We start from the raw sequence: 12,464 nt of genomic DNA, 5'->3' as shown, positions 1-12,464 counted from the left end.
ACGTAGATTCCTATTAAACTATGGGCCTTGCTGGAATCAATGTTCTAAGACTAACTTTACAAAGAAATGCTACAGGTACACAGAGCAGGATAGACTAACTGGGCTGAAAAAGGTTCAGGCTGCCAAAATTCTGGAAGAATCTGGCTTCTTAGGCAGTTACAACTCTTAATAGACACTAGAGAGGTGCAGAGTATGACACACATGAGATACACAAAAGAAACAGCTGATTAAACAGATGAGGAATATAGAAAAAATATAAAATGTTGATGCCGCTGAAGGTAACATTCTTGCAAAACTATTCAAGTTGACATGTTCACTAAATGAGCAAAAAGTTAGGATTCTGTGAAGCGATTAAAGCTGGGCAGTGGCTATATCAAGTCCATAAAAGTGAACTGGTCCAAGGAGTACAGAAAGGATTTAGCACCTAGTGGGCAGGACTACATACCTTCTGGTGCACAGATTAGAAGTAAAACGGGATCCCCAGAGTCCAGAACCTGCACTCCCAATGGGAGAATATGGGCCCTACAGGTGTGAGCAAAGTAAAGTAGCCCTTTGAAGTAGGGCTAAACAGAACAACAAAAATGTTATTTTGTCTTCGGACATAAAGTCTCATGTAGCCCAGGCTGGCCTTGAGTCCCTCATCCTATCTCCACTGCTCAAGTGCTGCCACCAATACATGCAGTGACATTTTTATTATTTTAAACAAAAAACATAGGAGATAAAGTCATGTCCACTAACTATGTGAACATGGGAGATAGAACAGAGAAATGTATCTAAAAATGTTCCTTAGAAGGGTAAAAATTTTCTTGATGATAAACACTGGTTTAGCTCTATGATAACAGCTGGCATACAGTCAATACTCACAGGTTTATTTTTATTTATATTTATTAGATAAATTACTTAATAGCCACTGAGTACTAACCACATGCTAGAACCTATCTGTATACTTACAAAGGTGAAATAAAATAATACATGTAACCACTTAACACATTCTCTTACAAATAACACCATGCCATTTATTATTTTACCTAATGGAAGCCAGAAAAGCAGACCTCCTAACCATCGGAAACCTAGTTTACTACAGTGGAGTCAAATACACAAGGGGAAAATTTAAACGGGGTGAAATTCTAACAATTTGATCTATAAACAGTTACGGCTAGACACTTGGCCCAGCTGTTAAAGGCTTACAGCTAAAGCATCAAGAAGCAGAATTAGCAGGGCGTGGGAGGGCAAACCTGTCACCCTAGGCCTGAGAAGCACCGGCAAGAGGATGGCAAGTTCTAGAGCAGCTTGAGGTAAACAATGGAGTCCTGCCACAAGATGAACGTGAGAACTTAAGAAAGAACAGAGGAGTTACTATAAGTCAGTGCCACCAGACAGAGACTAAGGCTGTGATGGGGCATAGGCTTACAACACTGACAGGAGCTGGGCTAGAGTTAGAGAGACTGAACGCCTCTGTCAGATGTAGATTGGTGAAGATCTTTTCCCAGTCTACAGTCTGTCATTTTGTTTTAATGACAGTGTCCTTTGCCTTATAGAATCTTTTCAGTTACACGATGTCCCACTCATTAATTGTTGATCTTAGAACCTGAGCTGTTGGTGTTCTGTTCAGGAAGTTGTCTCCTGAGCCAATGAGTTCAAGGCTCTTCTCCATTTTCTCTTCTAATAGATTTAATATTTCTGGTTTTATGTTAAGGTCCACAGGCAAATGGATGGAGATGGAAATAAAAATCATCCTGAGTGAAGTAACTCAGACCCAGAAGGACACACATGGTATATGCTCACTTATCAGCAGATATTAGCCATATAATACAGGATAACCACACTACAATCCTCAGACCTAAAGAAGCTAAGTAACAAGGACAACCCTGAGGAGGATGCTTAATTCTCATTCAGAAGGACAAATAGAATAGACACCGGAAGCTGTTGAGGAGGGAACAGGAAGGGAGCTTACTACAGATGTCCTCTCAGACTCCACCTTGCAGGGGACTGAAGCAGAAGCTGAGTCTCACAGCCAAACTTTGGACACAGGGCAGGGAGTTTTATGGAAGAGTGGAGGGACAGAAGGACTGGGAGGGGACAGAAGCCCCACAAGGAGACCAACAGAGCCAACAAATCTGGGCCCGGAGGTGGGGGGCACATCTGAGGCTGATGCACCAAACAAGGACCGTGCATGAAGAAGACCTAGGCCCCATGCTCTGCTGTAGCCAATAGGCAACTCAGGCTCCATAGGGTCCCCTAGTCAGGGAACAGGGACTGTCCCCGCCATGGACTCTGTCGCCTGCTCTTTGATCACTTCCCCCTGGCAGATGCCTTGCCAGGCTGCAGAGGAAGAGGATGCAGGCAGTCCTGATGAGACTTGGTAGGCTGAGGTCAGCTGGTAGGGGAGAAGGGCTCCCCTCTCTGAAGACTAGGGCCATTGATGGGGAGAGGACAGGAGGGGGAGACTGGGAGGAAGCGAAGGGGGGGGCCTATATTGAGGATGTAAAATGAATAAATTGTACAAAATAAATTTAAATTAAAAAAAAAAAAAAAGACTGAAACCATTTTGCTACACTACGTTTCATGGTTTTCATTACTCTTCAGCTCTTGACAGTGAAAATTGTCCCCAAACCCCCCTTTCCCAGTAATGCACATACACACAAATTTAAACATTTGAAAGGTGACAGCCCTGTCCCTCGGCACCATTTTTTAAAAATTATACTGTACATTTCCCCATGTAAAGGCTCTCCTTGAACTGCAGCACCATTTGTTTTCATTCTTAATTGTTATGGGCCTTTCTGTCCAAGCCAGTAAGCAGAGTTAAGAACAAAAATTAAATTAAAATCACAATCCTCTATTACGGTGCATTTTTCAGTGGGAAAACATACACACATATAAAAACACATACTCACATAAGTATATATAAGCACATGGTTACATATAAATACACAAACATACAAGCACATAAACACATAAGTACACAACATATAAATACACACATACACAAACATACACATAGACACAACACACATAGACACACAAATACATACATAGAGACACACAAATGCACACACATAGACACAACACACAGGCACACAAATATATACACATAAATACAACACACATAAATACAACATACATATAAACACAAATACACACACATAAACACAACACAAAAATACACACATTCATAAATGCACAATGCACACATATTGACAAAGCACAAAGCCATAGCTAACAATTTCCAAGGCACACTGGATAACATGCAAATATTAAATTCAAAACAACATAATATCAAATGTGCTCTGGAACAGAAGCAATCACAACACTCCACGCCTCAGCATTAATGTCTCTCTCAGAGAGTCAAGCATGTTATGTCAAGACAGAAGGCATAAACAGTACCAATCTTAGAAATTAATGAAGCATTACAGCAAAGCTGATAGCCAGCACTCTGGAAAACTGTCCAGGACATCAATTACACTTTACATTATTCATGTAAGCAATTTCTCCCATGAGAAATGCCCCCTCACAACAGCACTACAATTATATTCTAACGTATTAAACTCTGACTATGACCCTTAAAAAGGCCATTAACAACTCGCAAGCAGCTGGGATGTAACTTAATGGTTGTGCGCTGGCCTCGTAGAAGCCAAGACGCCTGGGTTCAGTGCCCATCACAAATGCATTTATCCAAAATTTCAGCATCACTCTTAAAAATGGAAGCCAATCTAATATTCTCTTTCCATCCCAAATTGCATTCTTAACTCCTACATAAAAAGAATAAACCTGGTATTATTTAAATGCTAATTTCTGATCTCAGAAAAGAATGCATCCACGCATCCACACACACCTCTTTAAAGAGCAGAACTTAAACCTACAGTGAAGGTGGGCACAAAACTGCTCCCTCTCCATCCCCACTTTCTGCTAGTGGCATAGCTTTATCCACCACAAGAACCAAACAGAGCCACATCATCTGACTCTTAGTCACTCTCACACATCTGCTCATGGCCGCTGCTGTACCACAATGCCCCTTTTTTCTTTGTTGCCCAATTCAAAACTTCTATTACCACGAAGTGCAGTACTGACTTGAACCATAAGACAAACCAGATATTGGCAGGAAGACAGGAATTACTCTGTCCTTTTCCAAATAGTGTCAAAAGATAGAGAATCTTCTACTTTTCTGGGGTTTGTTTTACTTGGGAACCCCTGTCCCCAAGCCACACATATTCCAGAGAAGTGATTAGGGTGCAAACTTGCAAATTAGGAAAATCTCTCCTAGACAAGTCAGTGTTGGTAGCTGAGTGCCTATGGCAGTGACTGGCACAATAGTGCCTCATTTACAAGCACCCTGATTAATGCCGCTAAAGAAAACAATGTCTGCAAACAGCAAGGTTCACACACCACCTCAAACATCCTCATACCTCAAGGCACCATTTCAGCTTCCCGGAAAGACGGAGTCTGAGGAACCCCACCCCCAGCTGGCAGGGTCAGTTAACTGCCCTCCTAGTCTCTCCCTCTTCCTCTCCGTTTGAGGAGCAGGAACCTCTAATCTCTGTTCCTTCTGGTTTTTGCTACATAACCAACACATGCTGTTGTGTGTTACATACTGTACAAGCTAGGTTCACCGTCTTACACTGGGTGGCTAATGAAGGTGCTAGAAACGATGCCGTCGTACCACAGCCCGATGTGAGAATGAAGGTTCACACGGGATGTAAAAGGAAACAAGAAAAACCCAGAATACCATCACAGGTTACCGTGGTTGAAACATGAGCTTTTAGTCACAGTGCTTTCACCACTGACAAATAAATTCAATCAACTTAACCTTTCTTTAACCATACAATAAAATGCTGGCTCAATACTGAACTAGTAGAAATTGTTCGACAGCAGCAGTGTGGAAGTACAAGGGTGCCTTATCAGAAACAAACAAGACAAAATCAGAAATAAGGAATAACTTTAAAGAAAGAAAATCAAACTAACCAGCTGTGCCTAAAAGCTCATCCTCACTTAGCTCCGCACTGTATATAAATATCTTTATGTACATTAGAAAGCTGACCCAAAATACTCTGGTCAACTGTTAAACTTTATAATTGAATACAAATATTATGAGAAAATTTAAAATACACACACACACACACACATGCACAGACGTCATGCAAAAATTTCAATCCATTCAAGAAGTTAATTCAAGCTTCAATCACAGAGCCAAGTCTACAACCAGTATTTTAAAAGAAAACAATACACTGGAACCACTGGCTCGCTGGATTGTTAATAAAATCATCACTAGTTTCTTTTAAATTGTCACTTGGCAACACTCAACAATAAAAACAGAAAAGAACATCCACGCATTAACAGATTCCGATACTCACGCTCCCGATGCCACCTCAGCCAGCACTCCTAAAGCACTAAATGCTTCATGTAAAAGTGAATATTAGAGATGCAAGAAACATGACAAGCATCACACACGCTTTCTCCAAACAGCCTAGAAAAATCACATCCTGGCACCTACTTTTCACACTCCTAGTAAACAAGTCTCAAGAGGGTTCAGGATCAGCCATGTTCCTTCTACTCCCAGGCTCCACTGACCATAGCAAGATCTAAACCACTTGCCTTGTTTAAACAACTGTTCTCACTGCCAATTCAAATTTTGTTGAGTATCCCAGGAAAAGATGAGGTGCTTTCAGCGTGTTTTCTTGTTATTAATGTTGTCAACCCATGAATACTAAAGAACTCTTTCTGAAATCCTATTGGGAGAAAGCTTTTCTAAGAATGCAAATTTCACTCTCAACACTCACACAATGGACTGTAGTGTTTTTCCTAAGCACTCTATGTGCTTGTGCTTATTAGTCATTCTGTTGAAATTTTACTTAAAAAATAATAAAAGGCTTGCAGTGTGTTTTGTAGCACAAAAACTTACTGTCAGAGTATCTGTCTCCAAAACAGAAAGCAACCACCAGAGTGCAGTAATGTGCACATTTAACCACTCTTTTCAAATGCTATGGCAGCTCTACATATTTAAACCTAACCCATCTACAGGACAAGAGAGGTGTCAGAAATGATGTTTTATCAAGATATCTGACAGAAATGAGAGTCTGCATTCAGAACAAAATGGATCTGAGGGTTGGAGAGATGGCTCAGAGGTTAAAGGGACTGACAACTCTTACAGAGGTTCTGAGTTCAATTATCAGCAACCACATGGTGGTTCACAACCATGAGATCTGGTGCCCTCTTTTGGCCTGCAGATGTACATGAAGGCACAGCATTGCATGCATAATTATAAATAAATAAATCTTTTTAAAAAATGAATCTGAGCTCTGGTAGCCCAGCCTGGTGCTTATTGGTGCTTTGGAAAATGCCAAGAGGTAAGAACAAGTCATTCAGGACACATGGTTAAATTGGTATCATTGTATCCAGATAATTCAGCACATGTGATCTGTTAATGCCGACACATGTCTGAACAGCCAATTTATACTGACAACAGCTTGTGAGACTTGTTTTTCCCACAGTATGGTTTTTCAAAGATCATATTTAAAAGTTTAACAAAACGAGTAAACACCAAAGCACTGTAACCAAAATAAGTGTCCACATGAGGTGGGGTGAGGCCAGCAACAGGGGCTCCCGAGCTCCAGGATCATCCCAGCAGCTACAGCAGCCCCAAAATAACTCCTCAAAATCACGTGTTAACCTTGTACTCAGCAAGCAGCTTAAATCAATACTTAAGTGGACTCATGGTATAGCCTACAAGGAAAACTTCCTTATACCTCTGTTTAATTGAGAGAAATATCTGTCAGATTCTAATTCAGGTTACTGTGATGCCTGACCTGGCAGGATAGTCAGCTTAGTCAGTAAAGCTCTGATCTCAGCAAGCACAAAAAACATGAGCACTGAGACTTATTTCGTGGAAGTGTTTTGCTTGCATGTGTATGTGTGTACCACATGCAAGCCTAGTGCCTGCAGAGTCAGAAGAGGGTGTTGGATGTCCTGGAACTGGAGTTATGGATGGTTGTGGACGGCTATGTAGCTGCTGAGATCTGGGCCTGAGTCCTCTGCAAGAGCAACAAGGCTCTGGACCTCTGAGCCATCTCTCCAGGCCCCATACACCTTTTTTTTTTTTTTTCCATACACCTCTTAATAAATGACTTTTTGTAATCTTCTCGTGCTACTTGTAAATGTGAATGATTAAGTAAAATTAGTGTCACTCCTTAGGCTATGCAGGTATTATTACTGTACATGTTACTGTCCTACCCCTTAACTAACTTTCCACCCAGACTTGGGTGAAGAGAGGAAGTGGAGTTGCTGAGCTGTGTTTGCTTGTTTCCCCATCATGAAGCCAAAGCACTAAGAAAGCACAGCCATATCTCATCTTCTTCCTAGCCTGACAGAGTTAAATACTAAGTTATCACTCATGGGTTTCTACCCACCAATGTGCATCCATCCTTTTGAGCTGTTCACTACATACCAGATTGGTTGGGTACCAGATTGGTTGGGTACCAGAAATAACAGGCCATAAGGTCATTACTTCTTGCTTGCTTTTGTCAGTTTTTTCTCCATTTTTATGACAGACTGAGGAATGTGCACCCCCCCACCCCGCAACACACATACAAAATAGTTTTAAATGAATAAAGAGAAAGAGAAGACATAGATGAAGTGAGAATCTTTGTAGGGTTAGTTATTAGTCTTAATTGAATAGATTGGACAAAATGATAGCTTGTCATCAACTGTCCAACAAAAGAAATTTCCTCTAATCAGCAAAATGTACACCCTGCGAAGTTTTACCACTTCTGAACTTTAATTTATGTTGGGAGTAAAGACAACAGAACACTTAAGTGAAAATCCAAATTTCAGTTCCAACTTTTATTGCAGGGATACTGGAAAACTTTGAGTCAATCTATCAAATTGGGGTGCTCTTAAAAACCCATGGATTGCAAAGCAAGACAGCTTTGCAACTATAAAGCTGACACCTAACTGCATGTTTTGTAGCCTCTGTGAGTATACTGATTTGCTAATCATTTTCTTCGATGAATATTTGCTCAAAGAGGTCTTCTAATATAGTATCCTTGAGTATTTTACATATTGAAGGTGAAAATCTGGATTGACCACTAAGACTCTGCTCTACTTTCTCTTCTTATTGCTGTGATAAAATACCTGATAAAAGTAACTTAAGGAAGAAAAAGTTTACTTCCACCCACAATCAAGGGTGGAGTCCATCATGACAGGAAAGTCATGGCAACAGGAGCCTGAGATCCATAGTCAAGAAGCAGTGATGAGTGACTCAGCAGTCGGCTCACTTTCTCTGCTTTTGCCGTCAAGGCTGCCTTGCCCAGAGTGGTCCCAACCTCCTTAAAACAGGTCTTCTTCCCACATGGAATATCATCATCAAGATAATCCCCCACAGGCAAGTGAGCAGCCCATGTCCTGGGTGATGCTAGACCCTCAAGTAGATGGCACTAACCATCAGACTGTGACACGATGAAAGAAATTTAGGCTACTGTGTAAAGATTACTTTAATAACACGTGCTTAATAGCTCAATAAAATCCAAGCACAAGAAATAAGACAATAGGCCAAGTGATTAGTATACACACTTTTCATTCTGATTGTAAGCTAAATTAATGACAAATATTTATAGTTAAATAATAAGGCAACTCTGTACATAACAGTTACAATACAGTGGTGACATTCTAGTTTTCAAAACATTTCACAGATCATCATAGGAATACAGTGCCATTCTGAAGTATATTTCAGCATGTATGATATTTCTTAAGGAAATTCCTTTGGTAGGGAATTAACACTGTATAATAAAGTCTTCTTCTTCTTTCTCCTTCCCATTATAATGCTGGGGGTTGACTCTGAATGCCAAACACAGGCTCTACCACTGAGCTATACTTCTTTTTGGAGATGACCTATTTGCAATTTTGAGCCTGTGGTTACAAAACCAAGGACAATGGAATTGGTATCTGTAAAGCGAAGGATAATAACTGTGCACAGATGAATGGCCAGTTACACGTGCAAGCCCTGGCCCAGTCCCCCACACCACAAAGCAAACAACACCTAAAAAGCATCTTTTAATTAAGACATACTTCAAAACATTCAGAAATGGAGTAGTAACACTTTATAATCCAACTTTCTAAAACCATTGGATAATTTACTTTTAATTAGGCTAATTTCATTTACTAATACAAGGTAAAATTCAGGAACTGTGACACACAATATAAAATACGTACAATAATAAAATTAATTCAAAATGTATGGTTCGAAACATTACTTAATCTTGTCAGTAAATAGTAACGTATTACAAATACCAGTTATTTTCAATGGCAACACCTATGGTTTGGAGTCTGAGGCATCAGGTTCCATACAAATAAATGCAACCATTCCTAACTAAGTCTCAGAGAACCCAATGGGAGAGCAACGACAACAGAGCTGCTCACAGCACAGCTAGCTGGCACCTCCCATTTGCAGACAATAAAAAAAGAACCTGGATCCTCAGAAGTGTAGAAAACTCAATCCAGACAGGAATATGAACGTCCTAGATTAAAAAAACAAAAACAAACAAAAAAAAGGTGCTTTCTCTGCACCAAAACTATTACCCAATTATTCCACAATCAGAATCAGCCACATATCTGGCTAAAGATTTAGAAACAGTATGCCATCTTCAAACAAATGAGACCTCTGTGGCTTCTAGGTTTTTCCAGGTATGTTGGACTGGTTATGATGTTAAAATATGGGATGGAGGGACTTATAAACATGAAACAGTAAGGTTGTCTAGCTAAACAAAAATTACAACAAGACCTGTGAAATCTCCAACGCAGATTTGGAACTTAGTACAAAATACCTATGACTTTGAAGAAAAACACTAACCTTTCCCAGCTTCCCAAAACTGACTGTGTCTTGGTAAACAGTCTCTTCTCTCATCTGCAGACTATTGGAATTGGACTAAGACTCCAAAAAGCATCTGAACTGATGGTTCTCAGACTACTCAGCATAGGATCTTGGACCTGTTCTTGATGACTCAGAATGCGCTAGAAACTACAACCTAAACGCTCACCTAGCAGCACCTGAACTAGAGCATGCAGGTCTCCAGAGTGTCTGAGAAGTACCAAGTGATCCCGATGTGCCTAGCAGTAATATAGCTGTCATAGCACCAAGCTATCAAGAATTCGGGAACTAAGTGGCAGAAAGCTTGCATAGCATTAAAAAAGTCCTGAGTTTGATGCGCAGTCACAAAGGCAGGTGCGGTGATGGTGATGTGCTCCTGTAACCCTGGTCCTCAGAGCGAGAAGCAGCAGGATCAGAAGTTCATGATCCCTCTACACAGTGAGTATAAGGCCAGGCTGGGTTATATTAGAACCTGTCTCAGGAAAAATAAATAGAAACGCAGGTTCTAGGACGTAGAGTACAAGACACAGTGAACCCTCAGCAAATCAGAAAGAAACAGAGGTGTAAGACAGGAGCAGGTAGAAAGGGGAGAAAGTGTGTATCTAACAATCCTCTTTATAACTAACAGATACAAAATGGTAGCAACATACACCACATATAGATCTGCTACCAGAAAAGTCTCCACACAAATATAACGTGTACCCTATTCATCCTGTCCTCACATCAAATTCCAAAGTCTTAAGGCAGAAAAGGGAGGAAGTATACAGAAGCACCCCACGCCACAAAGCCTAATGGAAAAGTACTGGGTGACTAAAACTTAATGACTGCTTTCCACTGGTAGAGGAAATCACAGGATTTTCTTGACTAGAACATGGAATTGAGATTAAAGTTTGACACACAAATCGCATTTGGGTTAATATTGGGTTCCAAAGACGTTACTGGCAACATTAATTTCTGGCCGTTTTTTGCAGTTCCCCATTCACTTACATTATAATTTTTGAGATGTTTTATCTTCACTTCTGATGATCTTCAAATGTCAATGGTTCTTAACACATTAACTGTAAACAAACACAAAGGAACTTAGGGGGGTTCAGAACATGAATGAGCCCTAGAATTAAGTATCCTAAATGACTGTGCAAGGTCTGAGGGGCAGGGAAAAGGGAGAAGGGCTTCACTTTATAAGTTATGCCATCATCAAACGTAAAATTGTCCTTGTAAATAAAAACTATACAACCACCACACATCTTTCTTTCTGTATGAAAAAAAAAAATATTCAAAGGTAAAGAAAATTCTCAATTCACCAACATGCTTTTATATTTCTTCACGTGGCAATATATGAAGAGCACACCTCTGTAGCCAGCACCAATCTGTGCAGGAACTGCCCTCTAGCTGCAAAGCTGCCAGGGCCTATCTCAGGCCCCTAGTCTTCAGGCACAATCATTTCTATGTCATCACACAGTCCCTGAAGTCAAATAGCCTTGGACTTCAAAGTCAGTCCACTCTAATCTTTAAGTGTGTTATCTATGAAATGGAAACTGTAATAATGCCTAGCTTAGGCTGATGTGAGAAAAGCACACACTCAGCACACACTCAGACACAGCACACACTCAGCACACACTCAGACACAGCACACACTCAGCACACACTCAGACACAGCACACACTCAGCACACACTCAGACACAGCACACACTCAGCACACACTCAGACACAGCACACACTCAGACATAGCACACACTCAGGGCTATTATTACACTACACCATGTTTGTTAACGCTATTAATCTGCTGCTGTAACAACTGTCACACGAAGCAAAACTTACCCTGGGTGTTGCTATTGTTATTACTGCCTTTAATATAATGAAAGAATGCTTTTGTAATATTATAAAAGGGGGATTTATTAATTTTATTTCCAACCTTTAGAGACACACATCATTGATTAGGTCAAGAAATGTATGGCTGATAGCTACTGGCCCATCACAAGTTAATTACTACCCTTCTTACGGAATAACCAAGTCGAAGTGAGACCTATAACTGCTTGAACAAGCACTCATTTGCTGTCCTCAGAAAAAGGAATCCTGGAGAGAGATGGACAGATCTGTGTTTGTCCCTGTGGAACCTACAGCCTGATGAACAATGGCCGTCTCTACCCACGGAACCCTTGTCTACTCATTCTCAAATATCCACCTCCTTAGGTGTCAAGTCACACTATTAAAATGCTTGAGTTAGGGCTAAGGAGATGGCTCAGTGGGTTAAGCATATGCTTCAAGAATGGGGTTCAAGTGTGAGTTCAATCACACAATCACATAAAGCCAAGGACAACAGCACACATCTGTAATTCCTGTGTTTCTAGGACTAAATGGGCAGTGACAGTGAAGAGTCTAGGAAAGCTCAGGATTTAGCCAACTAGGCACATGCTGCAGACACAGTAGAAGACCAAGAACCAACACACAGGCTGCACACACACACACACACACACACCATACATGTGTCCGCTCACATGCACACATACCATACAGGGAGAAGGTTTCCCCCAAGTTTAAGAAACATTTAAGTTAGGTAATACAAGATTCATACAACATTGATTTCTCTGGATTTTTAGTGTTTTAGGG

The 12,464-nt window shown here is 40.6% G+C and overlaps 1 protein-coding gene across 2 annotated transcripts in view; it reads right to left on the bottom strand.

Annotated features, from left to right (window-relative positions):
• Positions 1-12,464, bottom strand: part of Mtmr2 (myotubularin related protein 2) — a 62,859-nt gene that overhangs the window by 44,390 nt on the left and 6,005 nt on the right. The window contains exon 2 of one of the 2 annotated variants that reach the window (XM_051155909.1): positions 10,844-10,914. The exons of the other annotated variant lie outside the window; for it this stretch is intronic. The gene's annotated coding sequence lies outside the window, so the exon portion shown is untranslated. The remainder of the gene's footprint in view (positions 1-10,843; positions 10,915-12,464) is intronic. 2 annotated transcript variants of the gene reach the window in all.

The sequence above is a fragment of the Acomys russatus genome, chromosome 14 (genome assembly GCF_903995435.1).
Source record: "Acomys russatus chromosome 14, mAcoRus1.1, whole genome shotgun sequence".
NCBI classification, from domain to species: Eukaryota; Metazoa; Chordata; class Mammalia; order Rodentia; family Muridae; genus Acomys; species Acomys russatus.
The sequence above is the reverse complement of the archived record's forward strand: the minus strand, read 5'-3'. Positions and strand labels throughout refer to the sequence as shown.